Source organism: Palaemon carinicauda, unplaced genomic scaffold (genome assembly GCF_036898095.1).
Source record: "Palaemon carinicauda isolate YSFRI2023 unplaced genomic scaffold, ASM3689809v2 scaffold14, whole genome shotgun sequence".
NCBI classification, from domain to species: Eukaryota; Metazoa; Arthropoda; class Malacostraca; order Decapoda; family Palaemonidae; genus Palaemon; species Palaemon carinicauda.
Genome location: NW_027168926.1, coordinates 455928 through 475000, shown reverse-complemented (window position 1 = coordinate 475000; position 19073 = coordinate 455928). Strand labels below are relative to the sequence as shown.

Sequence of the window (19073 nt, the reverse complement as noted above, 5' to 3'; positions counted from 1 at the left end):
TATAACTATGATTGAAAATTTATATTAGCCATACAGTATAAGTTTACTTTTATTTGCCTTTTAAGCCTTGTTTTTTACACCATTAATCACTTAAATACATTACATAATTGAACAATCATGAAATCTATGGGTTTATTCAGCTAAAAATAGGCCTAGAAATGCACAGAGTCATTAATTCATGGTATTATATTATATCATGAAAAGTTTAGTTTAATTAAAATGAAATATAAACATTGACAAAGGTCCAATAAAATCTATCGAAGTTTACCATAAAACGTTTTCTTTAAAAGAATCAAAATGTCAAAAGTTCATTGTCAGACGTACGATAACTAATAGTTTCAAAATTCCAAATAACACAATATCAAATTTTATTGATGCAACATTAATAGAATGTGTATATTTTACATTTTATATTTGAATTATTATCATTGAAAAGTATTTCTATACCAAGTTTCGTTTATTAGTTTTGACATTTGTACGATAACAAGAATTCGTTGTCAGACGTAAGATAAATAGTTTCAAAATCCTAAATAACAAAATATCATATTTCATTGATGAAAAATTAATAAAATATGCATATTTTACATTTTATAAAAGAATTATTATAATTGAAAAGCAATTCTATACCGAGTTTCGTATATTAGTTTTGACATTGTACGATAACTTTTAATTTTCTTCAATCAGCTGATGATGTATGTAAACAAACATGGCGGCCTGCTCAAATCGCCGGCAAATTAATTCTTCGATTTTCGTCAATTCTTCATTAATTCCTCCTTTATTGTCTACAAAAGTAAGTTTATATTACAAATGAATATCTTTGTTTCTGTTTATAGTTACGTAATTACGTTTTCTAATGTACAAGTTCATTTTATGACAGGACCGTCTGAAGCCCCTAAGGTGACCCCAAGCAAGATTTGATTTGTGGTGTCCATTGGTCCTCAACATCACCTTTGCTTAGTTATGACTTGTGCTTGATTGTTTCATGCAATGTGAAGGTGCAAATAATTGAATTTAGGTTGTGAATTCACAATATACTCCAGAATTCAATTTTCACAATTGTAATTTAAATTGCGTAGTTTGTCCCTTTAGTTTTATTATAGTTTAGTACAATATCAATTAGGACATTGGAACTTGGGGGTGTATGTATGAAAGCGGCCACCTGTATGTATTATTATGTCTACCTTAGAGTATGGCAGTGTAAGGGGGGTGGGGGGCATAGGGGGCGTCAGTCCACCCCCCCCATTAGGTAAGTAGGTAAGGACATGGTTTGTGAGTTAGGTTAGGGGGGAAAGTTTAGGTTAGTTGACGTCCATCTTTAATGAACGTGTGAGAAACTGGCCTCTCATATACAAAGGCTCTGGAACTTGCATAATATAATAGATCTCTCTAAATACAGCATTTTGAATCCCATGGCCTACTGTCGGCATCCACTGTTAATTTCGATATATAATTTAATAAAGAAAAGTGTTTAATTCACTAAGTTATAGAACATGTAGGTTTTATTTTATATTTATATTAACAAAAATTTTCCCATAACAATTTTATTTAGAAAATTTCAATAGAAAATTACTAGCAAGTTCATTTAAACCCTTAACCATGAATTGCTGGGTTATGATAATGGAAGTAATCAAATCTAAGTTTTTATAATTGATAACACCCAAATACCATCCCACAGGGTTGATGCGTATAGTGAGACATGTTCTGTTTGCCAGAACATAGGAAGGAACAATGAGGTCATGGTTATTTCAGAGCATATAACCCATACATCATTAGCTCAATTAACCCTTTTACCCCCAGGCTATTTGGAAATTTCCAACCCTTAACCCCCAGGGGGTTATTTTTTTCCCAGCACATTTTGCAGTATATTTTTTTAAAATTGCTCTAACAGCCTTAATTTGTGTCATAGAGAGGTCAGGTTGGTCTCATTCTCTTGGAAAATGTCTGAATTTTCTCAAAAAATTATCAAAAATATGGAAAAGAAATTTTTCAATATTAAACTTAGCCGGTGATCATATAGCTGCAACTCTGTTGCTCGACAGAAAAACCTACGGTCAAAATACGCCAGCGATCGCTATGCAGGTGGGGGTGTACATCAACAGCGCCATCTGTCGAGCAGGTACTTAGTACTCCAAGTAAACAAAGAACCAATTTTCTCTCTGTCGGGCTACTGACAAGACCTACTAATACGCTGTTACTAACTGGATTTGTTTTCACAACTATTTGGTGAAGTACACTATTCTAGTTTTGAGCTTTCGCTATGCAGGTGTTTTATCTTCATCTCAAAACTTGAACTCGTTTTGGATAGATTTAATTATGGTGACAAAGAGAGTATGGACTCTCTTTCACTTTTAAATGGCCGACCCTTCCCTTAGACGGAAGTGTGTTTAGGTTTTTAGTAATTTTGCTTAACACGTTATAGATCTATATATTTTATATCTCTCCGCCTTTATTAGGCCTCTTCGATTAACTTTCCATTTATTATAAACATATAAAAATAAATTTTTATGTTTTGTTTATATGCGACCTTTCCTGATAGTAGGCGGTCCTAACTTGGAACCGAAGTTAATCAACGTTGAGCCCGTTATATCGTATTTAGCCTTTAAAGAATTTTAAACTTTTTAAATTTAATGTTTTATGAAAGAATTTCTTTGATAGTCTTCATACTGTTTTCAAAGATGAACTAACGTTTAGTTTTTTAGACTACGCAGTTGTTGACGTTCAGGACGTTCAACATGCGCTCTATCGTTACGATAGAGAGAGAGTGTATCACGGTTTCACTTTGCAGTAAGAGTAAATCGATTCTGACGTTTCGTTCATTCTTTCTTAGCTTAAATGGTTTAAATTCTAAATTAAAGGAACTGGTAAATTTTTAGTTTCAGCCAAATTTGGAAAAATGCAATAAAAATATATTTGTTGCATCAGAAATAGTGTGGTTTCAATGAATTTAACGTTTATTTTGACTGCAAACCAACCGATTTAGAGATTTACTATGTATACCCTAGTTCATCCCACCAATTATGGGGGACACCCTTTGGGAACCGGGGTTTTGGGTGGGGGAAGGGGGGGGAGGGTGTTGGGGCATTGAATGATATTTGCAATAAATGAATAATTAATGTTCCAGCACCCCTCCCCCATACCCCTAACTAGGCCTACCGGGGGGAGGGGGGTAGGGCCCCCCAGCGACCCCCCCTTAAAGCCACAGTAATTTTCAGGGCACCACAGAACCTAACAAACCCACCTAACCTAACCTAGGGGCCCTGTACCCCTACCGGGGGGGGCTTCGCCCCCCCTGCGACCCCCCCTTAAGGCCACAGTAATTTTCAGGGCACCACAGAACCTAACAAACCCACCTAACCTAACCTAGGGGCCCTGTACCCCTACCGGGGGGGGGGGGGCTTCGCCCCCCCTGCGACCCCCCCTTAAGGCCACAGTAATTTTCAGGGCACCACAGAACCTAACAAACCCACCTAACCTAACCTAGGGGCCCTGTACCCCTACCGGGGGGGGCTTCGCCCCCCCTGCGACCCCCCCTTTAACCAGGGGTAAATTTGAATATATATATTTTGTTAAATCACTTCTTACCTTAAACGGAAGATGACGATGAAGATATGGAAGGTTGTGGTTGACCCTCTTCTGAATCATCAAGTACTGGAATACGTTCAGATTTGGTACAATACCACACATGTCTATCCTCACGAAAATGTAAAGGCGAATCACATTTACCACACTGGACACTTAAAGGTAATACGGAATGCTCCCTTAGAAAACGATTCACTACTTCAGGAGTTCCATTATAATTCCCATGAAATCGGCCGATCACATCAAAATAGGAATAACGACATATTTCACACAACCGTACCGGAGGATCCATGACAGTAAAATGACGTGTGATGAAAATATAGAAACCGGAACTTTTGAAAACCGAAAACAAACGACAATCACGGGTTTCTCCCATAATGAAATAGGGAAAAAAACAAAATAGTATCGTTTACAATGTTATATTGCACGAAAAACAGATCCTTGAAACAAGACTGAGAGACCAATGAATCGTCCAATAATAACCCTTGAAAAGAACCCAGTAGTATTTTGATTGGAGGAGCGACATTAGTGGGAGGAGCAAATGCGCATTCAAGTAAATATTGTCACATTACGCAATGGGGCGGAGCCAAGTAAGATGAAAACAGACATACAAACGAACAAGAGCTACCTTGCGTGCCCATGGAAAGATATACACTAAACTTAGAAAAAGTCAAGACCTTCAATTCCTGAAATATTTTTTTTCTCTGTAAGTATGCATTAGCGACAATAATGTATTGAGAAGAAGTGTTTTGTTATCACGTGCTTTACTAGGAAAATATATTAATATAATACATTTCCCAATTTGGTTGAATCCAAAACTTTACCAAGGAACTTTTTATTTGGAAAACCTTTCAGTTTTTTCCTTTAGCCAAATAACATGTTTTTTTGACGATATATAATTGGGCTCTTCTCTCAGGAGCGAAATCAAGAGAGAAAGAGAGAGAGAGATAGAGACGGAGGGAGAGAGAGGAGAAAAAACGTTCCGTTCAAGCGGGTAACGTTGTTCTCTTGTTACTCTCCTCCCTAGTCGCTGTACGGGGAAGAAGGTAAAACGTTTCTAGGGTTTTATTCTTGTCCCCAGGCTATGTGCGGTGAGAGATTGTAAACATAGTTTATTTGAACTAGTGTTTAGTCTCTTTCCCAGCCACTGAATTCTTTATCTTTATATATGTTTTCTATTTTTGCTAGTATTAATGAGCTACATTTTACGCCTGTTTTCGCAATTACTACCTTTTAATGAAGGGTAGAATTGCGTGTTTCAGGTAGAAATCAGTAAAAGTTTCGATTTCAGTGAAATAAGTGCAAAACAGAAAATCGAAGTGATAAAGTGATATGCGCAAAGTGTTACAGTGTTGCGTCCGAGGGTTCGTCTGTTCGTGCCTGTCGTTCACCTAGTCCGGGACCTCTTGCAAGCTCCCAAGCCCAGGGGAGAAGTAATGTCGAACGACTTATGGGTTCGTCAGGCCTTGATCAACGAACAGACGTTTCCCTCCGTGGTTTCGGGCGTATCTACCAAGATCGCCCCAACCACACAAAGACGAGAGAGCCCATTTACTTCTCGTCTGCGGAAGAGGTTTCTCGTAAGAAACCATGGACCAAGGTCTCGCAGCTTATTAAGCGCAAGTCGGTCCCTTCCGCGCAAGTCTAACGGCCCAGTTGTAGCCACTGGGTCAGTTCGGACTCGCTGCAGTCTTCCGACGACTGCTCACCTCCTAAGAGAGGCAAAGCGGTACCGCAACAGGCAGTAACACCGTCTGTTGCCGCACCTGCTACTGTAGACCCTAAGTGGTCTTTGCTGCAGACCATGCAGACACAGTTAACATCTTTAATGCAGGACTTTCGTGCGGAGAAGGTTGACGCTGCACCCGTTAGCCTACAACCAACCACGGTTGTGCGTTCAGTTGACGCTGAGGCTACCTTCTCCCGCACTCCAGCTGTGAGAGTCCCGCCACCCATGCGCAGTGTACCCTGCCAGCCGCATGTTGACGTTCAGCGACGCACGGAACCCTCCGTTGACGTTCGCGAGTTACAACAACAACCTAAGTTGTTTTGTTTTGACGCGGTGCGTCAACCTCCGCATTCTAGAGTTGTTTTGACTGCTCAGTATAGACAGTCAAAGCAGTCTCGAGTGAACACTGTATGTCCTCACGCACCTGTTGTGGTTGACAGTTCAGTTGTTGACAGTTCACAGACTGTCAAGCAGTTACATGACGTTGCCTTCTGGTCTGCTACTAATGCACCAGTGCTGTATGTCCTCACGCACCTGTTGTGGTTGACAGTTCAGTTGTTGACAGTTCACAGACTGTCAAGCAGTTACATGACGTTGCCTTCTGGTCTGCTACCTATGCACCAGTGAGAGACTCACTGAGATAACCTAGCTTTTATCGGACAAGGTTCCTGTAGATGAGAAAGTGTTGTTCTCCCTCCTACTGATATTCCTTTGAGGACTCTGTCATTTGGAGAGGAGCCTTAAGCTGCTTAGCCTCCTATGGACTTTAATTAAATCATGATGATTTTTTAAGGATCTTCGTCCGGATCTTGTAACTGCTGCTCCTCGTTCGCCTAAACGTCAGAACTTACACTAGGCCTAGCTACTTCGAAGCCGTTGTTGTTAAGCTAGTGCTCTCTCGCTCTCCTAGAGAGCGTTACGTTGGCTAGGCGACTGGTTTTTGCACCAGGAGGAGTTTTAGGGATACAGCCTTTGATTTCCCTTCTTTTAAACTGGCTTATAGAGCGAGAGTCTGTAGGACACGAGAGAAGTTCTCGGCTTGGGAGTTCATGCCTCTGCCCAGATAGACTTCTCAATTCTGGTAGACTCGCCCTGGCGCCTAGCCAGGAGACGCTCCAAGTTGTTTACAGGTCAACTTCTCAACTTTTGTCGAGCCTTTGAAGTTTTGCTGTACTATTATGTCACACATAACAAGGCTTCCAGGGATGGTAAATGGTTCCGCCTCAGTCGCTAACCCCGTCTGTTGCCACACCTGCTCCCGTAGACCCTAATGGGCTTTGCTGCAAGACATGCAGTCCAAGCTTGTGTCCTTGATAGAGGACTTAAATGCGGAGAAGAACCTTCTGGCCAACAACCTTCCAACCGGTTGGTTGTGCGCCCTGTTGACGCTGAGGTATCCTACTCGCGTCTGCCAGTTGAGGTGGTTCCTCCACCGATGCGACCCAGTGTGGGTTGCCAGTCGCACGTTGACGTTAAGCGACGCTCGGAGGTGGTTGTTGACGTTCAGTGTGTCACTAGGAAGACGTTCAACAACCAGCAGAGGTGACTTGTTGTGAAGCAGTGCGTCAACCTCAGCAACCCGGTAGGGTGTTGACTGCACAACCCAGACAGTCTAGACAGTTTCGGGTTGACACTGTACTTCCTCGCGCACCCATGGTTGTTGACAGTTCACAGACTGTGCAGCAGTGCCATGATATTGCGTCCGGCTCCGTCACGCATCCACCAGTGCGACCGGATTCAGCGAGTCAGACGTTGCCCACTCCGTTGCCGTTTCCTCATCAGTTTCGGATGAGGAACCCTCTGATGAGGACGTTGCTGAACAAGACGATCAACCCCCAGCCCTGCTATCCATCCAGAAGATGCTGAAGAAGGAACGCTGCCCAGTCAGGCTGTGGATGAGTCTGGTAGGGACACTGTCATCCGTGGATCAATTTGTGTCACTAGGAAGACTACACCTCCGTCCTCTTCTATACCATCTAGCTTTTCACTGGAAAAAGGACAAGACGCTAGAAGCGGTCTCGATCCCGGTTTCCGGAAAGATAAAGTCTTGTCTGACTTGGTGAAAGGACTATATCAACCTTAGAGAGGGTCTTCCCCTGACTGTTCAGACTCCCAACCACGTTCTCTTCTCGGACGCATCGGACGTAGGCTGGGGTGCGACATTAGACGGTAGGGAATGCTCGGGATTATGGAACTCGAGTCAAAGGACAATGCATTTCAACTGCAAGGAGCTACTGGCAGTACGTCTGACCTGGAGAGCTTCAGGTCTCTCCTTCAAGGCAAAGTGGTGGAGGTGAACTCGGACAACACCACGGCTTTGGCGTACATCTCCAAGCAAGGAGGGACCTACTCTCTGACATTGTACGAGATCGCAAGGGACCTCCTCACCTGGTCAAAAGGTCTAGACATTTCACTAGTAACGAGGTTCATCCAAGGCAACTTGAATGTCATGGCAGATTGTCTCAGTCGGAAGGGACAAATAATTCCAACAGAATGGACCCTCCACAAGGATGTATGCAAGAGACTTTGGGCCACCTGGGGCCAGCCAACCATAGATCTCTTCGCAACCTCGATGACCAAGAGGCTCCCAATATTTTGCTCACCAATCCCGGACCCAGCAGCAGTTCATATAGATGCCTTTCTACTAGATTGGTCACATCTAGATCTATATGCATTCCCTCCGTTCAAGATTGTCAACAAGGTACTGCAGAAGTTCGCCTCTCACGAAGGGACAAGGTTGACGCTAGTTGCTTCCCTCTGGCCCGCGAGAGAATGGCTCACCGAGGTACTTCGATGGCTAGTAGACGTTCCCAGAACACTTCCCCTAAGGGTGGACCTTCTACGTCAGCCACGCGTAAAGAAGGTACACCAAGGCCTCCACGCTCTTTGTCTGACTGCCTTCAGACTATCGAAAGACTCTCGAGAGCTAGAGGCTTTTCGAAGGAGGCAACCAGAGCGATTGCTAGAGCAAGGAGAACATCCACCCTTAGAGTCTACCAATCGAAGTGGGAAATCTTCCGAAACTGGTGCAAGTCAGTATCCGTATCCTCGACCAGTACCTCTGTAACTCAAATAGCTGACTTTCTCTTATATCTGAGGAAAGAACGATCTCTTTCAGCTCCCACTATCAAGGGTTACAGAAGCATGTTGGCATCAGTCTTCCGTCACAGAGGCTTAGATCTTTCCAACAATAAAGATCTACAGGACCTCCTTAAGTCTTTTGAGACCACGAAGGAGCGTCGTTTGGTTACACCTGGTTGGAATTTAGACGTGGTACTAAGATTCCTTATGTCAGACAGGTTCGAACCGCTACAATCAGCCTCCCTGAAAGATCTCACCTTTAAGACTCTTTTCCTGATATGCTTAGCCACAGCTAAAAGAGTCAGTGAGATTCATGCCTTCAGCAAGAACATCGGATTCTCATCCGAAACGGCTACATGTTCTACAACTTGGTTTTCTAGCCAAACACGAGCTGCCTTCTCGGCCTTGACCAATATCGTTCGATATTCCAAACTTATCGTATGGTTGGAAATGAACTAGAAAGAGTCTTATGTCCTGTAAGAGCTCTTAAGTTCTATTTAAAAACCTTTACGAGGCCCGTCTGAAGCTTTATGGTGTTCAGTTAAGAATCCATCTTTGCCTATGTCAAAGAATGCTTTATCCTATTTTATCAGACTGTTAATACGAGAAGCTCATTCCCATCTGAATGAGGAAGACCAAGCTTTGCTGAAGGTAAGGACACACGAAGTTAGAGCTGTCGCAACTTCCGTGGCCTTTAAACAAAATAGATCTCTGCAAAGTATAATCGACGCAACCTATTGGAAAAGCAAATCAGTGTTCGCGTCTTTTTATCTTAAGAATGTCCAGTCTCTTTACGAGAACTGCTACACTCTGGGACCATTCGTAGCAACGAGTGCAGTAGTGGGTGAGGGCTCAACCACTACAATTCCCTAATTCCATAACCTTTTTAATCTTTCTCTTGAAATGTTTTATTATTGTTTTTGGGTTGTCCGGAAGGCTAAGAAGCCTTTCGCATCCTACTTGATTTGGCGGGTGGTCAAAGTCATTTCTTGAGAAGCGCCTAGATTAGAGGTTTTGATGAGGTCCTGTTGTATGGGTTGCAACCCTTGATACTTCAGATCCTAGGGGTCGCTCAGCATCCTAAGAGGATCGCGAGGCTCCGTAAGGAAGACGTACTTAAAAAGGCAGAGTAATTGTTCAAGTCGACTTCCTTACCAGGTACTTATTTATTTTATGTTTGTTATTTTGAATAACTGCTAAAATGAAATACAAAATACTTAGCTCATAATAATGTAAACATGTAATGCTGGTCTCTACCCACCCCCCTGGGTGTGAATCAGCTATATGATCACCGGCTAAGTTTAATATTGAAAAATGTTTATTTTTATTAATAAAATAAATTTTTGAATATACTTACCCGGTGATCATATATTAAAGGACCCTCCCTTCCTCCCCAATAGAGACCCAGTGGACCGAGGAGAAAATTGGTTCTTTGTTTACTTGGAGTACTAAGTACCTGCTCGACAGATGGCGCTGTTGATGTACACCCCCACCTGCATAGCGATTGCTGGCGTATTTTGACCGTAGGTTTTTCTGTCGAGCAACAGAGTTGCAGCTATATGATCACCGGGTAAGTATATTCAAAAATTTATTTTATTAATAAAAATAACATATTTATAGCATTTTTTTGCAAGGACGTACCGGTACGTCCATGGGGGTAAAGGGATGGCTTTTGTGAAACGTACCAGTATGTCCTTTTGGGGGTAAAAGGGTTAAGTAAGGAGTTTATTTGCAATAGGATGAACGCTGCTTCAAACGACAATAGAAAATGGGATGGAAAGTCACGTTTTCTGTGTGTCCAAAAGTCCTGGCAAGCAAAAGCTCCAGTGTTTAGACCGTGTTTCATTATTGTTAATCATTGTGATTATGGCAACTGGTTTTTTATGATGATCACTTTCAGGGACTACAAAATTTAAAAGAGGGATTTAATTATACAATTAGGCTGGTACGTACATGGCGTTTTGAATGTTTTTTTTATAAGGACGACTGTTTGAAACGCATAGATGTTCCTACACATTTACAAACCTTCGTTCTTTATTAGAGATTGATTAAAGCATAGCTGGAACTTAACAGTTAAAAACTTTTACAATGAGTTGTTGGCTGTAGCCGGTAGATACTCGCTAGTGGTGGGAAAGCCCCCCTTTCTGCCCGTAAACAACACAGTCACTTTGATTCCCTGCCGCTGAAGAACACAAACGTGCTATTTGGCATTGGCTTCTCTTCAGACTTGCTCTTTAAGATTTTCTCTCTTTAACTCTTGGACAAGGCGTTTGTTCTCAGTGATGACGCTGTGGTGCACCTTTGGACTTAAATCCTTGAAGGGGAATAAAACTCTGGGTGTGATCTTGAGTATCCGGCTAATATCTCGCCCTTGAGTCAGACTTCTCTGATTGTCCAAGCCCCTGACGAGTCCGAAAAGAAGACTTTATCGGGAGAAACAGGTTCCCACTTCCTGAAAGAGACCGTAGTTCTTCGTATGTTTTATGTCATTGATAATATGTTTAAACTTCTTAGTTTTCGCTGGTTATTGTCATGCAAAACGTTCAAAATACTGGAGCCCTTGTCTGCCATACATTCCGAATGCACAGAAAATATGGATTTCCATCTCATTCTCTAGACTAAAGAATGGTTTGTAGCACTTAAAACAGTCCTTACACTCATCAAATAGTCTGTCCTATTCCTTACACATTCTCCTTCACACACCAAACAATGCAAAGATAACTGAAAAATTTTCCTTTACTCAAGGTGTTAACTACTGCACTGTACAGTAATTGTTCAGTGGCTACTTTGCTCTTGGTAAAGGTAAAAGAGAGACTAGCAATGATAAAGCAGCTCCGCTAGGAGAAGGACACTCCAAAATCAAACCATTGTTCTCTAGTCTTGGGTAGGGCCATAGCCTCTGTACCATGGTCTTCCACTGTCTTGGGTTAGAGTTCTCTTGTTTGAGGGTACACTCAGACACATGATTCTATCCATTTCTTTATTTCTTTTCCTCGCTGGGCTATTTTTCCTAGGGCTTATAGTATCCAGCTTTTCCAACTAGGGTTGTAGCTTAGCTAGTAATGATATTGATAAAAAAGATTGATGGTTTGTGTTACATGTAGGAACAAATCACAAATTTTAAAGTAATTTGTATTCTTTCTTAACTTTACAAATCGGAGACCTTGAAGTTTCATGAGCTGCCTCAAACCCCCCCCCCCCCCCACAAGCACCCAGGCCGAAGGTCAAAGTGGAGGTTGCTCTACCTGTCAGAGGGGTGGGGCTTCCCCCTGCCCCTTCCCCTCCCCTCCCCTCCCCTCCCCTCCCTATTTGCTGTACCAGTTGTAGCCATGGATTGCGAAAGAAAACCCATTTGACATTGTTAGCGCGCTTAATGTGACAGTTCATGCTGTGTTTTCCGGAGAGAGAGAGAGACGCGCTTAATGTGACAGTTCATGCTGTGTTTTCCGGATAGAGAGAGAGAGAGAGAGAGAGAGAGAGAGAGAGAGAGAGAGAGAGCGAGCACAGTCTAATATGATCTTCATGAATGATCTGGTTGAAGTGCAAAGAAAATACGTGCAACAACTGTTGTTGTTATTATTATTACAAGCTAAGCTATAAACCTGGTTGGAAAAGCAAGATGCTATGAGCCCAAGTGCTCCTACAAGGAAAAATAGCTCAGTGAGGAAAGGAAATTAACAAACTACAAGAGAATTAATGAACAAGTAGAATTAAGTATTTCATGAACAGTAACAACATTGAATTATATCTTTCATATCTAAACCATAAAAACTGAAAAAAAAGAGGAAGAGAAATAAGATAGAACAGTATGCCTGAGTGTACCCTCAAGCAAGAAAACTCCAATCCAAGACTGTGGAAGGCTATGGTACAGAGGCTATGGTACTACCCAAGACTAGAGAACAATGGTATGATTTTGGAGTGTCCTTCTCCTAGAAGAGCTGCTTACCATAGCTAAAGAGTCTCTTCTACCCTCACCAAGAGGACAGGAGAATGTGGTGTACTGAAAGAGGGAATGTCTGAAATTGAATTGGACATAAGAATAGGCTGAAGTATTGACAAATGAAAAGTTTGTACTTGAAAAAAAAAAAATTTCTTAAAAATGCTATCTCTGAAGATATTGATATGCATTATGCTAATACAGTTCTTTAGTTTTGTATGTGTTTTGATACGTTACTATATTTTATAGATTGTATGTTACTGAATTGCTGTACTGTATTACGTGCTGAAATTCCTTTTGACAATTTCAGGACCTTTTGCCATGACATTGAAGATGTACGACGCCAAACGCGAAGCTCCTAGCATGATGCCTTTCGTCGCCACGGGTCAGATGGGAGGTGGCTGCATCAGTGAGGGGGAAGAAGTGTACGAGGTGCATCTTGGAAAGGTCTATTTGAAGAGAAGCTCCAATGAAAAGTTGCAGCAGCATTTAAAGTACATTTACCCCTTCACAAGTCTTGTGGTACATGGAAAAGGTATTTAATTCTTATCAGAGTTTTTTCAAATGTCTGGTTTATAAAGTCTATGGGATTGAAGTGAATGAGTTCTCTCCATTCCCTGCAATCAAATGCTCCTTTTCTGCCTTGCTTTTTGAGCCGTTATATTAATTCTAAGCCACTTTATTCCATTTGAACCACTTCATTGACTTAAACGATTTTCAAATCGTCTCGGTCAATGAGATTTCAATGACGTATGTATTAGTGTATTTCTATTTGTGCTTTACCATAGTTCTTCGAGATCTGACTTTTTCTCCCCACACGTGGCCATTCTTTTTTATTTTGTGGATGTTCAGAGTTTGAAATGGACATATGACGAAAGAAGTAAAGAAGGATTAAGTTGGAAAGCGTTGGGGGGGCGACCAACGGAAAGATTCAGTAGATCAGGAAGACCCGAGTTGAAATTGCTTAGAATTGAAGGGAGGGATGAGAGAAAGCATTATGTCTAACTCTACAGACCAATTATCTTAATGGTCTAATAGTAAAGTGCTGTATGATGGAGTATCTATTTCAAGAAGGGGACTTCTTGGGACACTCGTAGTTCTTATGTATGCAACTTCTGTATGTTCGCCCCTTTTTTTCATGACTACCGGTACCGTATATGCAAGGATGTTTTTGTGATTGGCAGTGTCCTTTGTTTTAGCCATGTCTCTTGCTATCCTTCTTTCTCTTTTTGTGTCTGGTAAAATGAGTGACTTTAGGGAATCTATTGTGATGTAAATAAATCTGCCGTTGATATCATAATGAAATTGATAATTTCAAGGCGAAAACTTCATACCATTAGTAAACAGGTTTTTTCAATATCAAACTTACCCGATGATCATATAGCTGCATCCCTGCTGCCCGACAGACAAAATCTACGGGAGGAATACGCCAGCGATCGCTATACAGGTGGGGTGTACATCAACAGCGCCATCTGTCAAGTAGGTACTCAAGTACTCTATGTCAACAACGAACCAATTTTCCCTCTGTCGTGCCACAGGCAAGACCTACTAAATACGCCGTCCCTAACTGGATTTGTTTTCACAACGATTTGGTGAAGTACACTATTCCAGTTTTGAGCTTTCGCTATGCAGGGGTTTTATCTTCATTTCAAAACTTGAACTCGTTTTGGATAGATTTAATTATGGTGACGAAGAGAGTATGAACTCTCTTTCACTTTTAAATGGCCGACCCTTCCCTTAGACGGAAGTGTTGGTGACGAAGAGAGTATGGACTCTCTTTCACTTTTAAATGACCGTCCCTTCCCTTAGACGGAAGTGTGTTTAGGTTTTTGGTAATTTTGCTTAACAAGTTATAGATCTATTTATTTTATATCTCTCCGCCTTTATAGGCCTCTTCGATTAACTTTCCATTTATTATAAACTTATAAAAAATTAATTTTTATGTTTGTTTATATGCGACCTTTCCTAATAGTAGGCGGTCCTTACTTGGAACCGAAGTTAATTAACATTGGGCCCGTCATATCGTTTTTCCTTTTAAGAATTTATACTTTTTTAATTTTAATGTTTTTGAAAGAATTTCTTTGATAGTCTCGTACTGTTTTCAAAGATGAACTAACGTTTAGTTTAGTCTCCGCAGTTGTTGACGTTCAGAACGTTCAACATGCGCTCTAACGTTACGATAGAGAGAGAGTTTTTCACGGTTTCACGTTGCAGTAAGAGTAAACCGATTCTAGCGTTTCGTTCATTCTTTCTTAGCTTAAATGGTTTTAATTCTAATAAAGGAACTTTTTATTTGGGAAACCTTTCAGTTTTTTCCTTTAACAAATAACATGTTTTAACGATATATAATTGGGCTCTTCTCTCAGGTTCTAAGTCAAGAGAGAGAGAGAGAGAGATAGAGACGGAGGGAGAGAGAGGAGAATAAACGTTTCGTTCAAGCGGGTAACGTTGTTCTCGTTTTTTACTCTTCTCCCTAGTCGCTATAGGGGAAGAAGGTAAAACGTTTCTAGAGTTTTATTCTTGTTCCCAGGCTTTATGCCGTGAGAGATTTTAAACGTAGTTTATTTGATCTAGTGTTTAGTCTCTTTTCCAGCCACTGAATTCTTTATCTTTCATTATGTTTTTCTGTTGCATTGTAAAACTGTTTTCGCAATTACTACCTTTTAATGAAGGATAGGATTGCGTGTTTCAGGTACAAATCACTTAAAGTTTCGATTTCAGTGAAATTAGTGCAAACAGAAAATCAAAAGTGATAAAGTGATATGCGCAAAGTGTTAGTGTTACGTTCGAGGGTTCGTCTGTTCGTGCCAGTTGTTCACCTAGTCCGATACCTCTTACAAGCTCCCAAGCCCAGGGGAGAAGTAATGTCGAAGGACTTATGGGTTCCACAGGCCTTGATCGACGAACAGACGTTTCCCTCCGTGGTTTCGGGTGTATCTACACACGTTGCCGACGTGATCACCCCACCCACACAAAGACGAGAGAGCCCATTTATTCCTCGTCTGCGGAAGAGGTTTCTCGCAGAAACCATGGACCAAATCTTGCAGCTTTTAAGTGCAAGTCGGTCCCTTCCGCGCAAGTCCAACGGCCTAGGTGTAGCCACTGGGTCAGTTCGGACTCGCTGCAGTCTTCGACGACTGCACACCTTCCGAGAGAGGCAAGGTGGTACCGCAACAGGCAGTAACTCCGTCTGTTGCCGCACCAGCTGTTTTAGACCCTCAGTCACAACGGACAGTAGCTCCGTTTGTTGCCGTCTTTTATAGACCCTAGTGGTCCATGCTGCAGATATGCAGTCTCAGCTTGCTTCCTTCATGCAGGAGTATCGTGCTGAGAAGGTTGACACTGCACCTGTTAACCTACAACCTGCCACGGTTGTGCGCTCAGCAGATACTGCGGCTGCCTGCTCCCACACTCCACCTGTGAGAGCTCCACCACCGATGCGCAGTCGACCCTGCCAGACGCATGTTCATGCTGCACCCTCCGTTGACATGCGTGAGCTACCGCATCAGCAGTGGGAAGGTGCTGTCAAGCTGCCGTGTTTTGCCACAATGCGGCATGCTCCGCAACCCACGGCAGTCCCTCCCACGCACCAGCACTCCGCTTTTGTTGTTGCCAGCTCCCACACTCCGACTGCGGAGAAGGTTGACGATGCACCCGTTGGCCTACAGCCTGCCACGGTTGTGCGCCCGGCATGGCTGCCTGCTCCCACACTCTTGTTGTGAGAGCTCCTCCACCCATGCGCAGTCGACCCTGCCAGACGCATGCTGACTCCCACAGACACACGGAGCACTCCGTTGCTGTGCGTGAGCTACCACAAGCTGCCGTGTTTTGACACGGTGTGTCAGCCTCAGCAACACACTGTGGTTACCGCCACTCGCCCGCAGCAAACTAGTCAGTCAGGAGTTGAGGCTTCCCCACACAGCTTTGGTTGTTGCCAACTCACAGACTGTCAAACAGTTACATGACATTGCCTTCTGGTGTGCTACTAATACACCAGTGCTGTATGTCCTCACGCACCTGTTGGGGTTGACAGTTCAGTTTTTGACAGTTCACAGACTGTCAAGCAGTTTCATAACGTTGCCTTCTGGTCTGCTGCTTATGCACCAGTGAAACCCTCACTGAGATAACCTAGCTTTTCTCGGACATGGTTCCTGTAAATGAGAAAGTGCTGTTCTCCCTCCTTCTGATATTCCCTTGAGGACTCTGTCATTTGGAGAGGAGCCTTAAGCTGCTTAGCCTCCTATGGACTTTAATTAAAGCATAACATGCTTCCAGGGAGGGTAAATGGTTCCGCTTCAGTCGCTAACCCCGTCTGTTGCCACACCTGCTCCCATAGACCTTGGGCTTTGTTGCAAGACATGCAGTCCAAGCTTAGTCCTTGATAGAGGATTTTTTACGGAGAAGGTCCTTCTTGCCAACAACCTTCCTACCGGTTGGTTGTACGCCCTGTTGACGCTGAGGTATCCTACTCACGTCCGCCAGTTGAGATGGTTCCTCCACCGGTGCGACCCAGTGTGGGTTGCCAGTCGCACGTTGACGTTAAGCTACTCTCGGAGGTGGTTGTGGACGTTCAGTGTGTCACTGGGAAGACGTTCAACAACCAGCAGAGGTGACTTGTTGTGACGCAGTGCGGCAACCTCAGCAACCCGATAAGGGGTTGTCTGCACTACCCAGACAGTCTAGACAGTTTCGGGTTGTCGCTGTACTTCCTCGCTTCCCCATGGTTGACAGTTCACAGACTGTGCAGCAGTACCATGATCTTGTGTCCGGCTCCGTCACGCATCCACCAGTGCGACCGGATTCAGCGAGTTAGACGTTGCCCACTCCGTTGCCGTTTCCTCATCAGTTTCGGATGAGGAACCCTCTGATGAGGACATGGCTGAACAAGACGATCAACCCCCAGCCCTGCTATCCATCCAGAAGATGCTGAAGAAGGAACACGGCCCTGTCAGCCTGTGGATGAGTCTGGTTAGGACACTGTCATCCGTGGTTCAATTGGTGTCACTTGGAAGACTACACCTCCGTCCTCTTCGGTTTCATCTAGCTCTTCACTGGAAAAGGACAAGACGCTAGAAGCGGTCTCGATCCCGGTTTCCGGAAGATAAGTCTGGTCTGACTTGATGAAAGGACTTTATCAACCTTTTATAGGGTCTTCCCTTGACTGTTCAGACTCCCAACCACGTTCTCTTCTCAGTCGCATCGGACGTAGGCTGGGGTGCGACCTTAGGCGGTAGGGAATGCTCGGGATTATGGAACTCGAGTCAAAGGACAATGCATTTTAACTGCAAGAAGCTTCTGGCAGTACGTCTGACCTGGAAAGCTTCAGGTCTCTCCTTCAAGGCAAAGTAGTGGAGGTGAACACGGACAACTCCCTGCTTTGATGTTCATCTCCTAGCAAGGAGGGACCTACTCTCTGACATGGTGCGAGTTCGCAAGTGACCTCCTCTCCTGTTCAACAGGTCTAGACTTTTCACTAGTAACAAGTTTCTTCCAAGGCAACTTGAATGTCTTAGCAGATTGTCTCCGTAGGAAGGGACAATAATTCCAACATATTGGACCCTCCACAAAGATGTATGCAAGAGACTTTGGGTCACCTGGGGCCAGCCAACCATAGATCTCTTCGCAACCTCGATGTCCAAGAGGCTCTCAATACTTTGCTCACCTATCCCGGACCCAGCAGTGGTTCTTTTAGATGCCTTTCTACTAGATTAGTCTCATCTAGATCTTTATGCATTCCCTCCGTTCTAGATTGTCAACAAGGTACTGCAGAAGTTCGCCTCTCACGATGGGACAAAGTTGACACTAGTTGCTTCCCTCTGGCCCGCAAGAGAATAACTTACCGAGGTACTTCGATGGCTAGTAGACGTTCCCAGAACTCTTCCCCTAAGGGTGGACCTGCTACGTCTGCCACGCGTAAGAAGGTACTCCAAGGCCTCCACGCTCTTCGTCTCACTGCCTTCAGAGTTTCGAAAGACTCTCGAGAACTAGAGGTTTTTCGAAGGAGGCAACCAGAGCGATTGTTAGAGCAAGGAGAACATCCACCCTTAGAGTCTACCAATCGAAGTGGGAAATCTTCCGAAACTGGTGCAAGTCAGTATCCGTATCCTCGACCAGTACCTCTGTAACTCAAATAGCTGACTTCCTCTTATATCTGAGGAAAGAGCGATCTCTTTCAGCTCCCACTATCAAGGGTTACAGAAGCATGTTGGCATCAGTCTTCCGTCACAGAGGCTTAGATCTTTCCAACAATAAAGATCTACAGGACCTCCTTAAGTCTTTTGAGACCACGAAGGAGCGTCGTTTGGTTACACCTGGTTGGAATTTAGACGTGGTTCTAAGATTCCTTATGTTAGACAGGTTCGAACCACTTCAATCAGCCTCCCTGAAAGATCTCACCTTTAAGACTCTTTTCCTGATATGCTTAACCACAGCTAAAAGAGTCAGTGAGATTCATGCCTTCAGCAAGAACATCGGAATTTCATCCGAAACGGCTACATGTTCTACATCTTGGTTTTCTAGCCAAACACGAGCTGCCTTCTCGGCCTTGACCAATATCGTTCGATATTCCAAACTTATCGTATGGTTGGAAATGAACTAGAAAGAGTATTATGTCCTGTAAGAGCTCTTAAGTTCTATTTCAAAGACCTTTACGAGGCCCATCTGAAGCTTTATGGTGTTCAGTTAAGAATTCATCTTTGCCTATGTCAGAGAATTCTTTATCCTATTATTTTCAGACTGTTAATACGA

The 19073-nt window shown here is 43.2% G+C and overlaps 1 protein-coding gene and 1 long non-coding RNA gene across 2 annotated transcripts in view; one reads left to right on the top strand and one right to left on the bottom strand.

The window, feature by feature from the left end:
* The window catches only part of LOC137635553 (uncharacterized), a 137779-nt gene that overhangs the window by 13587 nt on the left and 105119 nt on the right, over positions 1–19073 (bottom strand). The gene's annotated exons all lie outside the window — the stretch shown is intronic.
* Positions 12638–19073, top strand: part of LOC137635549 (uncharacterized) — a 43857-nt gene continuing 37421 nt past the window's right edge. Inside the window, exon 1 of the long non-coding RNA XR_011042707.1 lies at positions 12638–12861. This is a non-coding gene — a long non-coding RNA (uncharacterized lncRNA). The remainder of the gene's footprint in view (positions 12862–19073) is intronic.